Raw genomic sequence first — 22,652 nt, 5'->3', positions numbered from 1 at the left:
CAATGGGACCTTCGTCTCCTCGTCTTGTCTCCCCCGTTACAAAATGCCAGTAATAATCGCAGCCGATCAGAATATCAATCGAACCTTCGGCGTCAAACGGTTCATCCGCTAGCTCCAATCCATCCAAATGCGGGTAGTTTACAGAGACCTTGCCAGGTAAAGGCGAACAAATAACCGGAAATGTCAGAGCAGAAATTTTAATGGCATCTTCGCATCCAGACCTTCGTACTTGTAAGAGCGCTGACTTCCACTGTCAAAAAGTAATCTCACCACGGTCGATCTAGTCCCATCTTCGTTTGTCGCTACAGCCTTAGCTGTTTGAAGTAACACTCTGCAATTCGGTTTTGAACTCTCGCGATTTGTCGTAGTTGCTGTTGTGATGCCAGTATTCTTTCTTTCGTTGATTGTCTGGTCCCTAGGTCTTTCTTGTGTAGATCGGTCGGAATTGAGGGGACGTTCTGTATTCTGCGCGTTGTTGTTGTTGTTGTTGGAGGAGTTCGCGTTTCGTGGACAAATCGATTGATGGTGTCTCTTGTCTCATCTTCTGCAAGTTTTCTGGCATTGATCCTGTTGATGTCCCTTTCGAAGGCACATGAAACATCTTTTGTCCCGAGCAAGGATGGTTCTGCGAGTGTTTAATTCGGTGACCGTTTCGCACGAAGCTGAGAAATGTTTCCCAGAACAGTAAACACAAGTCAGCGCAAACTGTTGGGTTTGTGAATCAGCAAGATAGGCACCAGAAGTACCAGGTGGAATAGTGGGTGGCAAAACCTTCGATTTATCAGGAACAAAATGTGGAGGAGGTTGTCGTTTTGATTCTAAAGGTGGGACGGTTTTAACTCTTTCGCTCATTTCTCTCGCTTCGATTTCGCGTTGTAATAGGTCGAGTAGCGGTTCGATTTCCCAGACATCTTGACTAGTGTTGCGAGCGACGTGAATTCGTATATCGGGAGGAAGTTTCGACATAATTACCGGAATGAGAAGACTTCCATATTGTGCAGATTTGATGCCCAGGGCTTCTAAGCCTCTTACGTTTACGCTGATTTTGTCATACAAATCACGGGAAGCGATGATTTGTTGTGGTTTTCCGAATCATTTCATCAAAATGTCCACAGCCGCTTGATAGTTGTCTTCGGTAATCGGTAACCCTGCAATGGCGCGTGACGCTGTTCCCTCGAGTTGAGCTACTAGATAATTGAACTTTGCGATTTTCGATAAATTCGGGTTCGAATGGACGGCACTTTCCCAGAACGGCTTGAACTGAGTCACTTCGCCTCTAAATTTCGGTAGGGTGAGCTTTGGTAGTTTAGATGTTGCTGCATTTGTTGTAGGAGGTGTACCACTATGTTGGGAAGTTTGATTCGGCGAAGGAGGAGCTGAAGAAGCTGGAGGAGATCCCGTTGTTTGTATGGCTTGATTCGAAGGAGGCGTCGATAGTGAACCGGTCGGAATAGAAGGGTTGTTTTCTGTAAATTGTGCCGCGGATCCACCGGTTGTCGTGTAAGTTGTACTCGTATTTGAGGGCGTTGTCGTGAGGGAAATATTCACAAGAGCGTCCATTACTCGCATTTTCAATGTTTCGGCTTCGTCAATTTCCTTTTCGATTTCCTCCACTTTACAGACGAATACGATTTTTTCGTCTAGATCTGAGACCAGTTTCGATTTTTCCTTTAACATTTCTTCGATTCTCGTTAACTTGTTTTTCATTTTGATATCCAATTCGGAGGTCGCATTTTCCAAGATTGTATCGGCTTCGCCGATGAGCTTCGTTATGACTCCTCTGTTGGCCCTGCGAGTTGCTCTTAGTCGTGGTAGATCTCCTTCTGACATCTTTTCTTCAGGTCGTGATTTCGAGCCCCACGTTGGGCGCCATATTATAAACACGAAGTAGTCAATCGTTTTCGTATAAATTCTGATTTATTCCACTCTGATATCGTACAGAAAGAACCTTTCGAGTTAAATCACACGCCCCTAATATACACACTAAATTTGATATCCTACAATTGTTGTCATGTGCTCTCTTTGTACAAACAAAACGGAAAGCGTGAAGACTTTGATTACATAACAAATACGCGTCACTGTTTATGACAGCCACTTGCCGCGGTTCTTGTTGTCTGTTCGCACTGCATCACTGCATCTCCAACTTTTACCTTGTGGATTGCTGTCTTGTGAAATAGGTTATGGCGCTCTCTCAGGGCTGTCAGATACTTGCATTGCCATTTTGTCCTTATGTGATCCTTGCAGGTCTGAAGGAATCGTGCTCGTCTGCGCAGGTCCTTGTCTGGGATGCGCCAGGTCTGCTCTTCAGGAAGGTGCGTGGTCCGCTGAAACAGGAAGGTTGCTGGTGTAAGGGTTGGTAGATCTGGATCGTCTTCAACGTAATTGAGCGGGTGTCGGTTCACTTGGGTTTCCACTTTGAGAAGTATGTCGATCAGTTCATTCCAGAACAGAGAACCTCTCCCGATGACCTTGTGCATAGCTTTCTTAACTACTCCGATGAGCCATTTAAACTGCCCACCCCACCAAGGGGCATGACTAAGGTTGAATTTCCACTCGATATCATGCCATTCCAGGTAGCCTTGTAGCTTCTCATCTTCTCGCCCTTGTTTCAGCCACTTAGCTGCTTTCACAAAGGTGCTACCATTGTCTGAGTAGATCACTCTGGGACGTCCTCGCCTGGCGATGAGCCGCTTGAGGCATGGCAGGAAAGCACTGGTTTTTAGGCTTGGCACCAGCTCTAGGTGAACTGCTTGGGACAAACTACAGGAGAAAATCACCAAGTATGCCTTTCCTTGTCGTCGAGGGGTCACCTTGTAGAGGATTGGGCCTGCAAAATCCGTCCCTATGACTTCAAATGCTGCTCCACCAAGGGTACGGTCACTAGGCATTGGTCTGGGGGGTGGTGTTGTTAAAGGCGGTGCTGTAAACCGTTTACAGCCTCAGCATGTTGATCCAACAGACTTAACCAGCTTTCTGAGTTTTGGAATCCAGTAACTCTCTTGAACGGTGGCCATTGTAAGCGATACTCCCCCGTGAAGGGTCTTTGCGTGGATTCTCTGAACCAGCTTCCTGGTAAACGTGGAGTCTGCTGGAAGGTATACTATACATCCCCTGGATTCTCCCGCAGCACTCAAGTATTCCTTCTGAATTAGGGATAAGATTCAGTGCATTTTTCGTCTGTGTAAATTGAGGCTTCTTTTAATCCAGGTTCTGAACTCTTCTAATCCACCAGTCTCTTACTTCTCACAGGTCTTCACTTGTGAGGGGTCCTTTGCAATCTCTGTGGGTGGTGAAACGCCGTATCCAGGCTTGAATTCGTAGTGCTCGTCGTAGATCATGAGAGTTGAGAAGCCTATCGAATTCGTTCTGCTCTTCTTCTTCGAGACAACTTTTCGCCATGCTCAACACTTCTTTGGTGACTTTAGCCTCCTTTTCTGAAGATTTTGATTTTTCGGTAACAGGGTTTTCAGGCCAGCTCTCAGGATCTCGTAACCACGCTGGACTACTCCACCAGAGCTCTGTGTTAGTGACCAGACCCCCTCTGCTTGCAATATCGCCTGGGTTGTCAAGGGTTGGGACGTATCTCCACTTGACCTCCGGGTGTTCTTTGATTTTTTGTATGCAGTTCGCAACAAACTGGTGGTGTTGACCGTTTCCTAAAATCCAATGTAACGCCACAGTACTGTCAAGCCATCTGTAGACAGCAGGCTCAGGTAGCTCTGTAAGGGCATTTTTCACGTTCATAACCAAATTTGTTGCCATGTGGGTGCTGACGAGCTCTGACCTAGGAACGGTGAGATCTTTCTTAGCCAGTCTTGCTTTGGCTGAGACGAGAGACTGTGTGACTCCACTCTTCTGGCGTACAACCGAGTAAACCGCCGCCCCGACTCCAATGGCAGACGCATCTCCAAAGGCGTGTAGTTCAATTGAATTGACTTGCTCGTGATATGGTGCCAAAGGTCTTTGAGTATTTACTTCCGCTGGAAGGGATTCTTTCCACTTCTCCCATCTTGACTTGACATTGTCTGGGATAGGTACATCCCATGATGCCTTGACGTCACAAACGTCACAATAGATTTGCTTCCCTTGAAGAGTTGTGGGCGACGCGAGGCCAAGGGGGTTGTACACTTTTGCTAAAGTCGCTAAGACTTCTCGTTTCCTTGCTGTGTGGCTGGTGTCCAAGTCTGTGGTCGGAAACTGTACTGCAATTGTATCTTCGTCCGTGTTCCATTTGACTCCTAACAGCTTGGATTCGTTTGGCTGAACTTGCAACTGTTGTTTAGCATAACTGTGTTCTTCATCAGACGAGTGTGGTGGGTCGTCTTCAAGCTGCGGTTCATTTAAATGCCATTTGTGCAGCTCAAATGTGGCATCTCGCATTATCTCCTCTGCTATCTTTTTTCGTTCCAGCGTTTGTTGTAAATTTTGACCACCAGTCAAGAGATCGTCAACGTAGAAGCTTCTGCGCAGGCGTTCTACTTCCTCTGGGTATTTCTTGGCCCACCTGTTTAGGTGGTATTTGAGGACTCCACCTAGGAGGAATGGCAATGGGGCGAGACCAAATAGTACTCTTGTTGCGGGCAAACCGGAGCTTAATTTTAGAACCATCTTTCTTGATGGCCTCTTTGACTTCGGGTATAGTGATTAAATATTCCAGAACATCGCAAACACTTCTACGGGCACCATCACCTTGCTTGGCCTGCATTAATTCAAAACCCCCAAAAAGTAATTAATAAGTATTTGACACAATCAGAAAAAATTGTTATAACATCATAAGAGACTAATCTCATACCCTGCAAAGATTAATCATAGGCTTAGTTAAATATGATTTAAAATTGTTTTCTTTGGCAAATGTGCTGACTGAATGTTTTTCACTTTCAGCAAAGCTTTTTGCCCTCACTGAAAGTCAATGCTTGTTGCCATAGCACCTTTGACACACACAAATGATCAAAATAAAATCTTGGATTGTTGTTGATAAATCAGCGTGAATGCCAGGAACACAAACCCGTATGCATAAGAAATTATATGGCTTCCACTTGTCATCCTGTTAAACTTACTGTGGGGAGCCACCTACATCGTACTATAATTATAATAATAATAGTCTTTCTTTATTCCATCATAAGATAAAACTACATATCTTATGTTACAATGAATTGAAAAAACTACAGAAATCTACATACATATTATGAATTAAAAAGTATATCATTACAATAAATGGAGCTTAAATATCAACCTATTTACAAATGTGTTCATAAAGCGCTGTGTATTAATTTTCGGGCGCGCGCAGCCTTTTTTCCTGAGATTGTGTAGATATGTCTTTTGGACAGGAATGATATCTTTCAGGGGGTGGCAATCCGTTGATTTTAGTTTCTTCAAAATATTTCTGTCTTGTTTGTTTAAAAGGTTCTTGATAAAAACTGGAAATGAGATAAAACCACGTTCATGACATCGGTCTAAAAATTTTTGTACAACCGTAAGATCGGACTCAGATGCCCCATAGACTGAAAGTGCATAGCTAAAATTAGCCAAAACAATCGATATAAAAAGATGATCAATCTCTGCCTGAGAGTAATGTTCCTTTCTCAATGTTCGTAGGACGTGTAAACACTTGTTTGCTTTGACAAGCTTAGTTCTTACATGCTCATCAAATTTTCCATCACTCTGTAAAGTTACTCCTAATAAAACGAAGCTATTACATTGGGGAATATTATTAATTGGAGAGTAGAGTACATTATGATTTTTCTTTCTAACAACCAGCTCTTTACATTTGCAAGGGTTGCAGACCATTCTATTGTCTTTACACCATGTTAAGAACTGTCCTACTAAGTCGGCAGACGGGTCACTATTCCTAGTGATAGGCGAAAGAATAGTGGAATCATCGGCATATTTAAAAAGCACAGGGCAACCATTAAAAAAAATCTCCAAATCGTTCAAAAATATATTAAAAAGATACGGTCCGCTTACACTACCTTGTGTGGTTCCTCTATTGACAAGTTTCCACTGTCCTAAAAAATTATAACTAACAACACGCTGTTGTCTTGCATAGAGGAAACTATGATACCAATTGATAATGTACGGATTTAGAGGTAGCTGTTTCAGTTTGGCAGACAAAATAGCATGGTTCACAAAATCGAAAGCCTTACTGAAGTCCATGGTAAAAATTCGCACTGCGCTATAGTCACTACTATCTAAATACTTGTATGTCTGGTGCTGGATAGCGAGCAAGGCATTTGTGCAACTACCCGCCTGTCTATATGCAAATTGGGTGTGGCTCAGGTTGCTCTCAATGACTGACTGTGCTTGTGTACGATACACGACCTTCTCAAACAACCGGGCAATAACGGGAGTAACATTAATACCACGGTAGTCCGAGTCCTCTATAGGCATATTCACTTTGGGGAGAGGGTTAACATTTGCCCTTTTCCAGGAGTCTGGCCATGTATGAGTAGACAGCGACAGATTCCAAACGTGAGTGACGATTGGTGTGAGTAGCTCAGCACAGTCTTTCCAGATCCAGTATGGGAGGTCGTCTGGTCCCGTTGCGGTTTTCTTTACATGAACTAAGGTATTCCAGACACACCGCTCAGATATTTTCGGGGGCTTTACACTGTCCGGGATATCCATATCACTAGGTCTAACGTAAGTGTCATCATAGCACAGGTTGGCGAAGTAGTCGTTCAGACGAACTAGAGAGTTCTTGTCCAAATTTATCAACGATGACCTGCGACGCTGCGATAGGGCGTCCACGCCCTTCCACCACTCACCGCTACTAAAAAGCTATAACTGCCTTGAGTGTAATATAAGTTTACCAACAAAATAATTTACCTCTGGAATTGGAATTACTTCGATTTCCTTATTTTGTGTCCTCCTTTCCTGCAATATTGTTGACAGTGGCGGGACGTGACTTTGGACACTTTCGGGGAGCGCCATCCTCAGTTCATGGTAGGCTTTATCGCTCACAAGCCCCTCATCCTTTGCCGCTAAAATTCTTTGGACAACCTCATGAGAGTAACCCTCGTCTTCGTGGTCATGTTGGCCGTCGCAAAGTGGGATCACCAGTTCGCGGTCACTTACGTCAAATTTAATCTGTGCGAAAAAAGAACAGAACATCTAAATGTGAAGCCTATTTGTACAGACGTCTCTAATTTTTTTTGGTTCCTGGGTTGCAGGGTTGGAAGAAAATGGAGACGTCTTCGCGCTGGAATAAGTTTACGTTATTATAATCAACACAAAAAAAAGAAATAAGTGGTGGCGAGCAGGAATCCAAGTGTTTTTTCCGACGTTTTTAACCATCCAGTTAGAAATATACAGCGCCGTTTTGTTGTCAGTACGTGTACCGAGATGCCGCCATGTTTTCAGCGGTTTCTTCTAAAAGTCATACCGTGGGCACACTACATACGTCACGTCCAAAAATTTTTTTGCGATACAGCTAAAATAAATTTTGCCTTAAAATAACCAGAAGTCGGTATCTATTTGCAGTAAGCCCTGGTAAGTCCCTAAAGGTACTTAGCACCTGCCTACACTATGCATGTTCAATGAAAAGTATATATTTCAGAAAAATAAACAGTAAATTTTTCGACTGGCTTATAATATTTCAGCGCTATCACACAGATTGCTTATGACACTGAATAAACATTGTTAATGAAAAGATTTATCATCCGTTCTCATTGAGCCATTAGACGCATGAGGTCTTAATAAAAGATTGACCAATGTGAAACTAGGGGTGACGAATGGTGAATGCAACGTTTTTCTTTTAGATCGAGACTGTTTTCAACCTTTGATTTGCGATTTTGTCCCCAGCATGATCATGTAAGCTTAAAGATATGAGATTGCGAGACGTTCAGAACCGCCGAAAAAAATACATTGCGAGACCCGCAAAATTTGACCAAATTTTTGCGAGACCTTCAAAGACCATTCACGACCCCTAAAAACTTAGTGATAAAGAAAAATTCGTAATGATACGTACTTCAATCGGTTTGAATTCCGCTGGTAAAATATCTGTGGCATTTCGGAGGTACTCTCTGATTTTTTTCCTCTTCATAGACCGCGAAGACTTATCTACGTCCCAATAGTTTTCTCGGCTAACGTTAAACTTCACAGCGTTCTTTACAGGGTGACGACTTTGGGCAAGCTCATTTCTTAGACGCTGGAGTTCCTGGCGAAGCTGAAAAACATCTGCCCTTCTTTCTGCCAATTCCGTCGCCTGGTCACTGACGATTTCGTGCAAATGGCGAATACGTTTGTCGTACGCCTCAAGAAGGGGCAAAGAGAGGACAGACTGCTCTACCTCGAAATGCCTTGGGCCACGTTTGTAGAGGACGTTTGCTTGCGGCTTGTCTACTTTGAACTTCGAAAACAAGACTTTAAACAACTTTAAACCGATCTTTTCCGAGGACTATTTTCAGATAACTCTTTTCCAGTGACGAGAACAAAATGATTGTTGTCAATTGCAAGTGGCACGTGCGTCAGTTTTAAAACCCGTCATTAGCATAATAAGGGCATTCATGAAAACTAGAGAACAATTGATGTCAACTGAGCGCGAATTTCAAAGACGCTTTCAAAGATGTTAATGAAAAAATGAAATGAAATGCCTTGGGTCACGTTTGTAGAGGACGTGCTGACGTCCTGTTTGCTTGCAGCTTTTCTACTTTGAACTTCGAAAACATTTTAAGACTTTAAACAACTCTAAACCGATCTTTTCCGATGACTATTTTCAGATAACTCTTTTCCAATGACGAGAGCGAAATGATTGTTGTCAATTGCAAGTGGCACGTGCATCAGTTTTAAAACCCGTCATTAGCATAATAGGGGCATTCATGAAAACTAGAGAACAATTGATGTCAACTGAGCGCGAATTTCAAAGACGCTTTCAAAGATGTTTCGGGACGGAAACAAAGTTTGTTTAATTGTATACATAGGCAATTCGCACAGTGATTCCCACAACAATCTGAGTAAAAGTCTATATTAGAACCTTTCAAGGCTGCCCAGCCGCTTCTTCAAGCAAGCGTGCTTCTTCACGGAAAGAAAAAAAGTCATCAATTAATGGTTTGTTGACGATCAAATTCGCGACAAAGCCATAAGACAATACACAATACTATGAAAGCGTTTAAAAAGCTTTGAATACTTTCAAGGTCTTGATGCACTGAAAGGGGTTTTATTATGACAATAAACCGCTCTAACAGTAGATATTTCAAATATAATTGGTTATGACGCTTTTTAATTCTTCGCTTGAGACAGACAGCTTTCTCGCAACTTGTTTGGCGCGCATTACAACAGGCCAGCAAAAATAATTAAAAATACTTGTACCTTTGCTTCAGTTTCGATTTCTTTTACGATAGTTGTGTGGCATATTCCATTCGTATTTTAAGATACAAACTGTCGTCCTTTCTCTACCTCGAAATTTTGCGTTTATTTGCGGGAAAAAGGAGAGAACTTAACACAGCCGACAGCCCGCTCTCCATGTAACAAATTTACCCTTCCGTCCGCCGGCAAGTTTGCCGTTGCTCTAGACAACTTCTCCCTAAGCCCACCCCGAGAAAGAAAGATTTTGTCACATTCAGGTCATTAACAAAGTTTTTGAATCTCGCGCTCGGAAATCGGATACGCGTCGGTTCTTTCAAACCATTGTTCTTGTAACAAAAGAGCCTCAAAGCTGTCAACAATGACAATGCCCATAAAAGGATTAAAAAATCGTGCCATTGTTAGCAAAATCACAACCAAAAGTTTGATATGTAACCTGCGGTTATTACTAGTAAAGCGATAGGTGTCAATCTCTGAATGAGCATCAGCTCGCCAATGAAAACAAAGAGCATCCTGTTCGCTTTCGTGGATAAAAAATGCTTTTCTGATGTCACCTGCGAGGATCACTGGATAGCCCCTCTCTTGTATAAGTATGTCCCACAGCTTGTTTTGTAGAACAGGTCCTGGGTACAGGCAATCGTTTAATGATGGTGAATTTGGCATGGCTCTTGATGACGCTTCGTAAACGATTCTCATCTTTGTAGTTTCGGCTGACTTTCGGATGACACTCTTATGTGGAATATAGAACTCTTTAGGTTGTGAGATGGAGGGTGCTTTCTCGATTACTCCTTCTGCTAGCTGTTCTTTGATGATGTCTTCGTAATCCTTTGTTAGGCAATCACGCTCTAGCTTTCTGTTTAGCTTTTTTGTAGTCTTCTAAGACTGTTTTCTTTGTTTGACGGTAAGTCTGGGTGATTGGGCTTCCATGGGAGGATTGTCTCGTACCAGCCTTCTGGTGAGCGTGTTAATCGTTCTTTAAACTCTTCGAAAACGACTGTCTGGTCCTGGTCTGCTGAGTCACGCAATCCCAGAACGTCGAGTTTGCAAAGTTCTTCGTAATTAGACTGGGTTGTCTGTGTAAGCAACATGACGCTCTTATCAAATTCTTGGCCAGGTGACATGATAAACCAACCAAATTTCGTCAGTTCGGCAATGGGTGCGTTGTCCTCCCCGATGCGTGGTTTTGTTTCTGTTTTTATCCTTGCATACTCTCTGCTCCCGAGGATTACGTGTACTGGCAGTCTTGCTTTCGTGTCGTTGTCGTTGACATAAACACCTCTCAAGTGTGGATACTTGTCAGGAAGTTCGTGATAATTGGGGTTATCAATTGACAACAGTTCTGACCTGTTTATCTTGGTTGCTTTGACAAGAAGTGTAAATTGGTGGTTGACAGATTGGAGGCTCAAATCCTATACTTCAAATGCCGCGACCTTGGTTGACATCAACATATCAATTGACTTTGTTCGGACTGCAGAGGGTTTCACGCAAAGAAGGTCGATCAATTTTGCTGACACGTATGAGCTACGCGCTCCGGAGTCAATTAGCACTCGGCATTTGATTCCATTGACCTCTACTACGAGAACCGGGAACGACCCTTCTCCAACTTGGTTTGTAGTTAAGGCGACCCCTGTCATAGGAGTTGGCTGATTAGTTTCTTGTCTGGGTGCATCACAAATGGACGTGTGGTGATGCTTGTGGCATTGTTGACAGACGGATTTGCTAGGACAGAAGGCCGCTTCTACTTCTATCTGCATTTGATTTAGTTCTTTACTGAGGGACCACAGGGTGGACAAATGTCTTTTGATCGCTTCTGACTTCCCTGTTTCTACGATGGTGTTCGTTTTACCAATGCTCATTTTAAGCTGTGTTACTTTGATATCTAGATTCGCTTCAGTCGCTTCCATCTCCGCAATCTTCGCACGGGCGGAAAATCAGGACTAAAATTATACTCACAACAGTTGTCCTTGTCCTTCTCCATCCCGTCGGAGGTGCCACGTTGCGTAAACTTTGCCCCGTTTTCAAGGGATAACCGGTCTTCTAACATACTGGACTCAATCAACGGACTCGACTGAGTTTAACTGTTTAATTGTTCTCGCGTATTCACTCGGTTACAGCATGCGTGTAAAGAGCTACTCTGGAAACTTGAAACGAGATCCTAATTCTTATACTACATTCTCTACATGTATATATATATATATATATATATATTTTTAAAGTTATTTATTTTCTCACTACCCAATCACATTGAGTACAACTCTCTAACTGTTCAATTTACGCGATTGTACATTCTTATATCAGCTCTAGTCTTAGTTTTTTGGTTACACAGGAATTTCCGGTCATTGTTGACTCTTACTGGTTCAATCACATGTACAATACAATGGTGTCAAGTTCGCCACGCCCTATAGTCACGCGACTTGATAACAATACGTTTCCGACACTCTCCCCTCGTATGGTTCGCTATCGAAGCATATGTCATAATATTTAAACCTATTTGAATCATGCGAGCGGTAACAAAACGATAATCAGTATAAAACTTTCCTCGATCAACGTTACTTCCTATAAACGATTTCAGTGTTCACAGTTCAGGCCTTATACTGATGTTCTCAAACAAAATAATTATTTGTCCACTTCTCATGGATCAGTTTTCACGAAGCACTAATTACTGTTCGCATCTCACATTGTTAATCATCCGCAACTTGTTTGATTTACTGTTCATAGTTCACATTGTTCAACATCTGCAACTTGTTTCATTTGCAACCTTGCTGCTGCTGCTGCGTCTCTTCTAGGGCGGAAATCCTGAGCCTGTGGGTTTAAGCATGGATCTGCCACTTGAGTGCTGACGTCACACTCAAGTTCCAATGGGTACAAATGTTGTACTGGTCGTTCCAGCATGCTTTTGGCAGTTTTAAGTTGGACTGCGCGTATGACGCCGTCATTGCCAGGGTAAACTTCATTCACTATGGCCAGCGGCCATGTTCCACGATTCTTGCTGTCAGTTTTCACTATGACAACGTCTCCTTTCTTAGGTTGGAACTTGCTCACTGTGTGCGTCAGGTTGTGTCTTTCTCTTAGTGCTGTAAGGTATTCTCTTTGCCATTGACTCCACATTTTGTCCTTACAGGTTCGCAAATACTTTGCACGTCTCCTGATGTCTTGGTCTGTTATTTTCCAGGTCTCCTCTTCCGGTAACTGGTTTGTTCGCTGGTACAAGAAGGTTGAAGGCGTTAAGATTGGTAACTCAACGTCATCTTCCGCATAGCTCAATGGGCGGCGATTAATCTGCGTTTCAACGTCGAGTAGCACCTCACTTAGCTCAGGCCAGGTTAGAGTAGCTCCACCAATAGTTTTGTACAGGGAGGATTTCACGACTCCAATTAATCTCTCGAACTGACCCCCCCACCAAGGGGCGCGGCTCAAGTTGAATTTCCAGGTAATTTCGTGTTGTTCAAGAAGACCCTGGAGACGCTCATCTTTCCGTAACTGCCGTAGCCATTTCTCGGCTTTGATGAAGGTACCGCCATTATCTGAGTAGATGACCCGTGGTCATCCACGACGAGCCATGAAACGCTTGAGACAAGTAATGAAGTTGTCTGTCTCCAGGCTGGCCATTAACTCTAGGTGTATAGCCCTTGAAAGGCTGCAAGTGAAGATAGCCAGATAGGAATTTCCTTGACTTTTCTTTCCCTGTTTGTACTTCACTGGTCCAGCGAAATCTTTGCCGATGATTTCAAATGCCACGCCGACTGTGGTCTGATCTTCCGGTAACTGACCAGGAATTGGGTTTCTTGCTGGAGTTGCATTGAATCTCTTACAACCATAGCACTTGCTTCGGACCGACTTGACCAAACTTCGAAGTTTCAGTATCCAGTACCTCTCTCTTACTGCTGCCATTGTCAGCGCGACTCCCCCATGCAGTGTCTCGCAATGAACTTGTTGGACCAGTTTTTCTGTAAACTTTTCACTGTTGGGTAGGTATATCGGAGTTTGCCCCTGTATCTGGCCGTGGCATGTCATCACTCCCTCTGCATTGGGTTTCAGGTTAAGTTGACTGCTAATCTGAGGGTAACCCGTGGTTTCTCTGTCTCGCCGTTGGACTCGCTTAATCCACCATCCACGTACATCTTCTATTTCATCAGTTAGTAGAGGCCCGAGTTTCTTGTCTTTATGTTTGCAGTTATGAATGAATCTCTTTAACCACGCGCCGACTCTCAAGGTCCTTCGCAAACTAGTGCATTCCAGGAGTTCATCGAATTCGTCTGGTTCTGATTTGGTTTTTGCTAGGTTGAGCACTTCCCTAATGACTTTGGCCTCAACTTCTGATGCTGGTGAGGATCGAGTGACTGGGTTGATTGGCCACTTGGAGTTGTCTTGAAGCCACTCCGGTCCCTGTTGCCAAAGTGCTGAGTGTACTGGGGCGCCTCTGCTCGCCAGGTCTGCTGGGTTTTCATCAGTGGGCACATACCTCCACTCAACCTCATTGTGTAGTTGTATCTTGGCAACTCGATTCGTGACAAACTGTTTATACTGGCCATTTCCCTTGATCCAATGAAGTGCGACGGTGCTGTCTAACCATCCGAACATCTTTGGGGAGGGAACGTTGTCTAGGGCGTTGCGTACGTTTACTAATAGATTGGTAGCCATGTGCGCTGCAATCAACTCTAGGCGCGGAATAGTCAGTCCCTGTTTGGCAAGTCGACTCTTGGCGACCACTAATCATTGAGTGTTGCCTGATGATTGACGTACAACTGCATAAACTGCCGCTCCTACTCCTCGTTCTGACGCGTCCCCAAAAGAGTGTAGTTCCACTTCTTGTAATGCTTCTTGATAACTTGCTATCGATCGCGGTACTTGCTGTTCACAAGGTAATTGTTGCTCCCATTTTTTCCAACGGTGTAGGAGCTCTCCGTTGATCTTCGTATCCCATTGTACTTTGGCCTCACACAACTCGCGATAAATCTGCTTAGCGGTGAGAGTTAACGGTGCAATCAGGCCTAAGGGATCATAAATCTTGGCCATCTTTCCCAGAATGCCTCGCTTGGTTGGCTGGGTTTCTTCTTCGGGTATTACTATCGCCAAAGTGTCTTGCTCTTTGTCCCACTTGAGTCCCAACATCTTTGATTCACTGGGTTTCACATTTAGTTGTTGTTTAGCAAATGACTGTTCTTCAGGACTGACGGTCAGGTTTGTATCTTCCTCTAGCTGTTTGACGTTGGAATGCCACTTGTGGAGTTGGAACGTTGCGTCGCTGAATATTTGAATGGCTTTATCTTTGCGCTGCTGGGCCTGGCTTGTATTTCGTCCACCTGTTAGTAAATCATCAACATATAAACTGCGTTGAAGCTCTGCGACTATCTCTGGTTCCCGTTCTTCCCATGCATCCAAGTGGGCTTCTATTACGCCACCGAGCAGAAAGGGTGATGGGGCTAGACCGAACAGCGCACATGTGAAACGTAGTGTCTCTAGCTTTCCATGTTCACTTTTCCTCCAATGAAATCTTATTGCATCACGTTCACACTCCCGGATGCGTATTTGTAAGAAGGCCTTCTGGATGTCTGCAGTTACAGCTATGGGGTATGCTCTCTGTCTCACTAGTATGTCCCAAAGCTTGTTTTGCAATGGAGGGCCAGGATAAAGGCACTCGTTCAGCGACGGTGACTCTGGCGTTGCTCTTGCTGAAGCATCATAAACTATGCGCATTTTGGTTGTTTCAGCCGTTTGTCTAATCACTGCTTTGTGTGGAATGTAAAATTCCTTCCCCACGACTTCTACTGGTGCGACTTCAACTACGTTGTTCTGGAGTTGCTCTCTTATTATGCCATCGTATTCCCCGGTCAGATTACTGCGCTGCAGTTTCCTGGTCAAACTTGACAGGCGTCGTAAGCTTCCTTGTTTGTTTGTTGGTAGTTCTGGATGATTTCCTCGCCATGGTAGTCCAGTTTCATACCATCCTTCCGGTGAGCGTTGAAGTTGTTCCTTGAATTCTGCGTGCACAAAGCTCTGGTCATGCTCTGGTGTGTCTGCAAGCCCCAGTATGTCAAGCCTGCATAAGTCCTCATAGTCACTCTGTGATGTTTGGGTCAGCAGCATCATGTTGTGGTCAAATTCTGATCCTGGGCTCGTAATAAACCATCCCAGTTTAGTTTTCTCTTCCACCGGCTCTCCATCCTGTCCAATTTGCGGCTTTGTCTCCGTTTTTACGCGTGCATATTCCCCGCTTCCTAGTACGACGTGTTTAGGAAGTTGGTCCTTCGTGTCAAGGTCTGTGATTTTGACTCCCTTTAAATGTGGGTACTTGTGTACCAGTGTTCCGTACTTTGGATTTTCAATCGATAATAGCTCTGCTTTGTTGACCTTCGTTAGCTTCACAGGCATCTGATAATTTCCGTCTAAGGATTCCACGACGGTGTCGTACACTTCTAGTTTGGTTACTTTCGAGCTGATTAGCATATCCACACGTCTTGTTTTCGTTTCACTTGGCTTTTTCTTTAGAAGATCCAACAGCTTTGCAGATGCATATGAACTCCCCGCTCCTGTATCTATCAACGCGCGACAGGTAATACCATCGACCTTTACTGTTAATACTGGCATGATTCCTTCATTGTTCTCACTGGCTGTCATCAACGTCTGCTTCCCGCTGTCTGTTTGTTCACGATCACATATCGAGGAGTGATGACGTTTGTGGCAATGTAAACATGTTTTCTTGCTGAAACACTCTGCGGCGCAGTGATTTGGTGTTGCGCAATTAAAACACAGCTTCTTTTTTGCGAGAAATTGCTTCCGTTGGTCCACGGTTGAGATTTTCTGGCATTCAGACGATCTATGCGTCGCATCACTGCAATAAACGCACTTGTTTGGCTTACCCTCGCCACCTCGTGCTTGGAAGAGCTTATTCGAGCGGTCACGTTTCGAATTAAATTGCTCTGACGTCTCTCGTTCTTCAACTGGGTTTCTTTTCGTCCACAGTCTCACTGTCTCTGACAACTGGGGGAAATTCCACTTCTCCCACTCTGGATCCATTTGTACTAGGTCTCCCCGAATCGCTGGAAGTTTATCCCGTGTAATGGGCACGTTTCCGTTAACCTCACTCAGTTTATTCATCGTTTCTAACGCTTGTACACAGTACGTCAATGTCTCACTAAACTCACTTATCCTCCTAGGGTTGGCGCTTGTGATGATGGTGAAGGCCATTATTTCTTTTATGTACGCCTTCGTTATTTCGGATTCCTTTCCATAGTTGCTTAATAGTATCAACTTGGCTCTATTGTAGCCCTCAGATGTAAACGGCAAGGCTTCCACAGAGGTTTTTACTTTCGGTCCCAGTAGCCCACACAAATAGGTAAATTTGTTGATGGGTGCCACTTCTGCTTTATCTATCGTTTCTGTCAACTGGCCCCAGAACCTCGGCCAATCCAAGTAAGAACCTTCGAACATTTTTATCTCAATCTTCGGTAGCTTCGCTTGCGTTGTTTGTTTGGGTGACCCGCCCCCTTCGTGGCTCTCTTGCGTAGCAAGGTCGTTTTGGAGTTTCATCTTTTGTTCTTGCAGCTTCAACTCGAACTTGAGTTGTTCCTCGCGCGCGTTTGTCTCTTCCTGGCGTCTTCTTTCTTCGAGCCATTTGCGAAGCTTCCCGACCTCTTCTTTCATTAGTTGATGGTCAATCTCGGCATTCCACGTGGCTATGTCACCAAGATCTTCTTCTGCTTCGATTTTTAACGCTTCCAAAGCGCGCTTCAGTTCATCCGCCTCGGATATTGTAGACCGCAACGCTCCCGTGTGTCTCTCGATAGCCTCTACAGATCCTTAATCAAGCACTTGTTGTGTTCGCTTGGCATGGATTCCCAGTTGTGTAAGCTTCGTTTGCAGTTTTCCCTTCGCGTTTTCCATTGCCGTCGGTTGCGTAGCTTTAAAGAAAATTCAGGACTAAATTATACTCACAGCCAAAGTTGATAGCGGTCCCGTCGGAGGTGCCACGTTTGGAGAATGTCCCCCTTTCCTCCAGTTCTCTCCAAAAGTCACAATATGTTTTAAAGTTATTTATTTTCTCACTACCCGATCACATTGAGTACAACTCTCTAACTGTTCAATTTACGCGATTGTACATTCTTATATCAGCTCTAGTCTTAGTTTTTTGGTTACACAGGAATTTCCGGTCATTGTTGACTCTTACTGGTTCAATCACATGTACAATACAATGGTGTCAAGTTCGCCACGCCCTATAGTCACGCGACTTGATAACAATACGTTTCCGACACTTATATATTAATATATATATATATATATTAATATATATATATTATATGTATGTATGTATGTATGTATGTATGTATAAATACATGATTTTCTTCTTTTAATTACGTGACCATTGGGGGGAGGGGGGGGAGATCGGACCACAAGGTCAGAGTTAAAGAAAATAGAATCAATGAACAATATTTGTCTCTATAAATATTTGTTGTCACAAGCAAACCCAAAACTCGCTGTCTGACGAGTGCTTAGGTGTGAAACTCTGAGTAACAGAGAGTCAATGCATCCTCTTTGATTCTTTCACTTATATATATATATATATATATATATATATATATATCCCTTTCCCGTCTGACCGAGCCATATGGCACTTTACATAATAGTAAATTCTTACCGATAAAAATGCTTATTTTCATTGTTTCCTCTAGCCTATTGTGTTTAAACCAATAGGGTTAGAGTAGAAGCTCAGTTCAAGCCAACTTTCAGGGGTGGTGTTCATATGAATTTATTGAGAAATTGCGAGTTGAAATTTTTTTGTGAAGTTTGAAAATGGTGGCGCTTTTCGATTCAGATAGGGAGGAAGAAGAGTTCATTGGCTTCACTCTTGAACCGGGGTTTGAAAGAAATAATCCTGAGTTAGAATCTGACATTTCTGTTTCCTCAGTTGACATGGAGGATTTGTCAGATCTCGATCTTAGCGATCAGGAAAGTGGCGAAGAAGATGAACAAGAGTGGAATGACAATCCTGGTCCAGTTGTTGTGAATCCGTTCGTCGCAAATACTGGCCTGGTCAGGGACGTTTGAGGTTATTCTACCATAAACTTTTTTATCTAATGTTTAAGGACAGCAATTTTGACAAAATTGCAGAGGAAACGAATCGTTATGTGCGGCAAGTGATGGACACAAAACCGGACCCTGCTTGGCGTGAAACCGAAGAAGTGAAGGCATTCTTCACACTGAATATCCTGTTTGGGATTAAACAATTGCCCGAAGTGTACTCATACTGGTCCAAAAATCAGCTTCTCGGAGTCCCAAAAGTGCAAAATATTTTTCTGAGGAATCGTTTTGCCAAAATATCGCAATATCTAAACAATAAGAGAAAAGAATTGACACGTGGGCACGCAAACCATGACAAATTGTTCAAAGTGTGACCTCTTCTCGATTCTGTTGTAGAGGCTATTAAAAGCGAGTACAGGCCGTGGAAAAAATGTTTCGATCGACGAGGCAATGATTCCTTTTAAAGGAAGACTTTCCCTTAAACAGCACATGCCCTTAAAACCGGTGAAGAGGGGAATCAAAGTGTGGGAGTGTGCAGATTCATTGAATGGCTTCGTTTGCGATTTGGAGGTCTACACGAGAAAACAACGCAATGGTAATCTTGAACAAGGACTTGGACACCGCATTGTCCGCCATCTTACTCGACCCTTGGTAGGCAACAATCACCATGTTTTTGTCGATAATTTTTTCAATTCTCTTGCTCTCGTGGAAGATTTGCTTCGAGATCAAATTTATATCTGCGGAACCATCCATAAAAATCGACAAGGCATCCCACGTGCAATCACCCCTTCGACTCAGAGTCAAGCGACGTCGTTGAGGAGAGTTGTCATTCCTTCGCAAAGATAACATTGTCGTTACTGTATGGAAAGATAAAGAATTTTTTCACCCCAAAATATACAAGAAAGAAAAATTTATAATAATAGTACTGACAATGATAGGGGTGCTGGCTGCCCGAAATAACCTAAGAGTTAAAAATGCCAGGCAGCCAGTTGAAAGAAAAGATGTTTAAATGTCTAGGTCAGGGACACAAAATCAAAGAGATACCGAAACGCACACAAAAGCTAACTACCAGTATATTAAAGAGACTAAAATTCATACATTGCAAATCAGTATTATTTCCATTTTAAAGTTACACAGACAATACAGATGTCTAGTAATCTTTGATAAATTGCTGCTTTACTTTCTTTTTAAACAAAGACAATGAAGATAATTTTATATCTTCGTCAATGGAATTCCATACTGATGGACCTTGAAATCTGATATTGAATATGCCATAATTTGTTCTTGCTTTTGGAAGATAATAATACTGTTTTGCACCAAGCCTTCTATGATAGGTATGGATATGCGAAATTTTACTGAAAAAAGAACTAAAGATTAATGGCAATAATTGATTATGATATTTATACATAAAGATTGCTAAGTGAATGGTTACTAGGTCTAGGAATTTTATACTTTCAAGAGATTTAAAGGACTAGAGTGCTCATCAAATCTAGAAAAGGTAATTAATCGCATAGCTCTTTTTTGTAAAATGAATATTGGTTGAAGAGTGGTCTTATAGGTATTTCCCCAGATAATTATTCCATAGGTCAAAAAAGCTTGCAAATCTCCTTCACATCAAAAGTGGCGAGACAGCATTGAAAAGGAACTACAAGATATGTTTCGCAGGGTAGATCAAAGAACAGCTTTTCTTAGAAATGGATAGATAATATCACAGAAGGTATGAAATGCTTGTAAGGATGACAAAGACACGTGATTTAAATTGTAACAATTTAAATTGTTTTATTTAAAAATAATAAAAAGGGAACAACACGCTAAAGTCTCTTGGCTTGAATGTCTCTCATGAAGTGTTTCAATGTTTAAAATGTCTTGTGCATTGAATCCTGTAAACTGGGCATATCCGTAGGGATACAATTTAAATGTTCCTACATGAGGTACCCGCTTGTCAAATTAGGTAATCACCTAAGGGAATTTCTGTTTGACCTGGCTTCCACGTGTAAATGATCGAGTCTGTATCACAATATAAGACTCAATCGCCCAACACCTCCCAAGATTCATAGAGCTTAAGACGGGCCTGACAGGTGGTAAAGGCTGCCATGAATATGTTGGTTTTGGACCCCTTTACTGCATCCTCCTCTATCTTCTTATACGCCAATCCAATCACATCAGCACTCAAAACGTGTATGTCTGATATTTCAATCATCATGTCATTTAAATGATCAATCAGCTCGTGTTGTTCTATGATTTGCATCATTTTCACCTTGTTCATTTGTTCGCCAAACTTGCCCCTAAAGGAGTTCAGCATCAGTTTGGCAGTGGCCTTTCTTCCTCGATTTTTCTCGATGTGCTGGGTGTCTAAGTCTATCCCCTCTCTTGCCTTGTAATTTTTAACATAATCCTCTTTTTGCACATCCATTTGTGCCCTGCTGGGGTAACCACTACTTCCTTGTTTTATCTTCAACCATGTGTCTATCTACGGGGTAAACAGACCTTGCTTTCTTTGGTCTGGTGGGAAATGCCATGCTTCTTGTATGCAAAGAACCTGGTACCCTTTTTCAACAGCTTTTATGATTTCGGGCGTACACCAAGTACCAGTGAGCATGCAATCCTTTCACACCATGACTATAATAATTTCTTCACAACATCGTTTTGGCAATTTCATCTTCCACACATTTTCGACATAACGGAAACATCAGTTTTCCATGTCGAAGGGGCAACACGGGATTGTATAAATTATAGGGCAGTAAAACGTCGACCATCAAGATACTGTAGTAGGTGGCTGGATCTTGGTCGTATTCCAAAAAATTTCAGGGTGACCCATGGGATAGGTGCCGTATGTGTTTATGCAGGGATATTATGAGGTGATGTCGATGTATCTGATTTGCTCACCTTTATCTGTGTTGGCCTTGTAATAAAGCAACACCACCCCAGTTCGACCTCCAAAGATGGTATCTCTCGGATTTGAACTGTGGTACAAGATTGATTTCCTTGATAAAATCTTGAATTTTCTTTGAGGCCTTTTTCTGCTCCTTCCATTGATATTCCCAGATTTGAACCACTTTATACCCCATCTGTTGGAGTGTCTGACATTTGTCTCCCATCTGCTGACATAAGGCTTCCATTGTGTAGCTGCCTGATGAAAACGCCATTTTCTTGCGGTCTTTATGACAACGTCTGCACCCGTGAAACAAACAGCCATGAAATTCATACACAGTGTTTTGTGTGGCTATCAAAACCATTGACATGGTATGCCTCAGGCCCTGCAGGTATCAACTTCTCCCCACCATTACGAACATGTTCAATACGTGGGCTATCTTATTCAAGCTGATGTTCCTGCCACTTCAACCATTCTAATGCAACGGCTGATTGATTGACTTGTGCCCCACGCCATCCTCTTACAGGTTCAACAGCCACAGTGTCCTTGGAAAGATGTTTTTTACGCCAATATCTGTTGCATGCTGGCGCAATCGTGGCACATTTTTCCATGGGATGAAACCCTGACATGGACTGGAATTCATTTACAAATTTAAGACAACCAGCTTCAAGAAGGGTGACATCTGATTGGCAGTAGGCTATGAGTTCTTGTTTGAGATCAAATGGGTCTCGCTTTTTCACTTGTTCTTCATACCAGACTTGAAATTCTTCTTTTTTAGAATTGGACATACTTTCTGGGTCGTAATAGGAGGCTGCTGGCAGGGCTCCCACATAGTCTTGATGGTTGGGTGTGTGGAACAGGTGAGGAAAGAAACCTTTCTTGAGTACCGTGAGACCAAAGGTACTGGTAAAGGCTGAGAGTGACATTGGGAGGAAGCTGAACAAATCTTTGAACGTGATTTGACCCACTTTGAAGGATAACCATTTAGTAACTATGGTGATGATGTCCTTGATTTTTCTTCCTTTACCAATTGATGTTGTAGAAACATAGAACATAACATTGTACCCCTTTAAATTGTGGAAAATGCATATCACCTCGCGTGGGTGGCCACCATGAGGCCACCATGAGGCCACCCTCAAGCAGACATGAACTCCATCCCAAGGCAATAATATTGGAAAAGAAATTACTAATGCGTTAGAAAATTACTAATGCATCAAAAAAATGTTTTGTAAAGTAGAAGAAATCATGAAGAATTCAGAACGCTTTGAAAACTACATGATACCATGGCCAATAAATTGAATTCAGGAAAGTCGTTTCAATCCTCTTCTAAGGTTACAGCTGACCTTACCTTTATTTAAATGCCTAAAGGTGGTAAAAGTGTTAGACAAAAAGCACTAGTGGGAAAGCGATTCATGGCAGAAGTTTTAAAAAGAAGCATTCCGTGATTCAGATTAAAAATTCA

At 42.8% G+C, this 22,652-nt stretch overlaps 2 pseudogenes; one reads left to right on the top strand and one right to left on the bottom strand.

Annotated features, from left to right (window-relative positions):
• LOC131780327 (ribonucleoside-diphosphate reductase subunit M2-like) overlaps window positions 1-22,652 on the top strand; it is a 240,027-nt pseudogene that overhangs the window by 165,473 nt on the left and 51,902 nt on the right.
• On the bottom strand, window positions 14,014-17,184 carry LOC131797194 (uncharacterized; annotated as a pseudogene).

Source organism: Pocillopora verrucosa, chromosome 7 (genome assembly GCF_036669915.1).
Source record: "Pocillopora verrucosa isolate sample1 chromosome 7, ASM3666991v2, whole genome shotgun sequence".
Taxonomy (NCBI): Eukaryota; Metazoa; Cnidaria; class Anthozoa; order Scleractinia; family Pocilloporidae; genus Pocillopora; species Pocillopora verrucosa.
The sequence above is the reverse complement of the archived record's forward strand: the minus strand, read 5'-3'. Positions and strand labels throughout refer to the sequence as shown.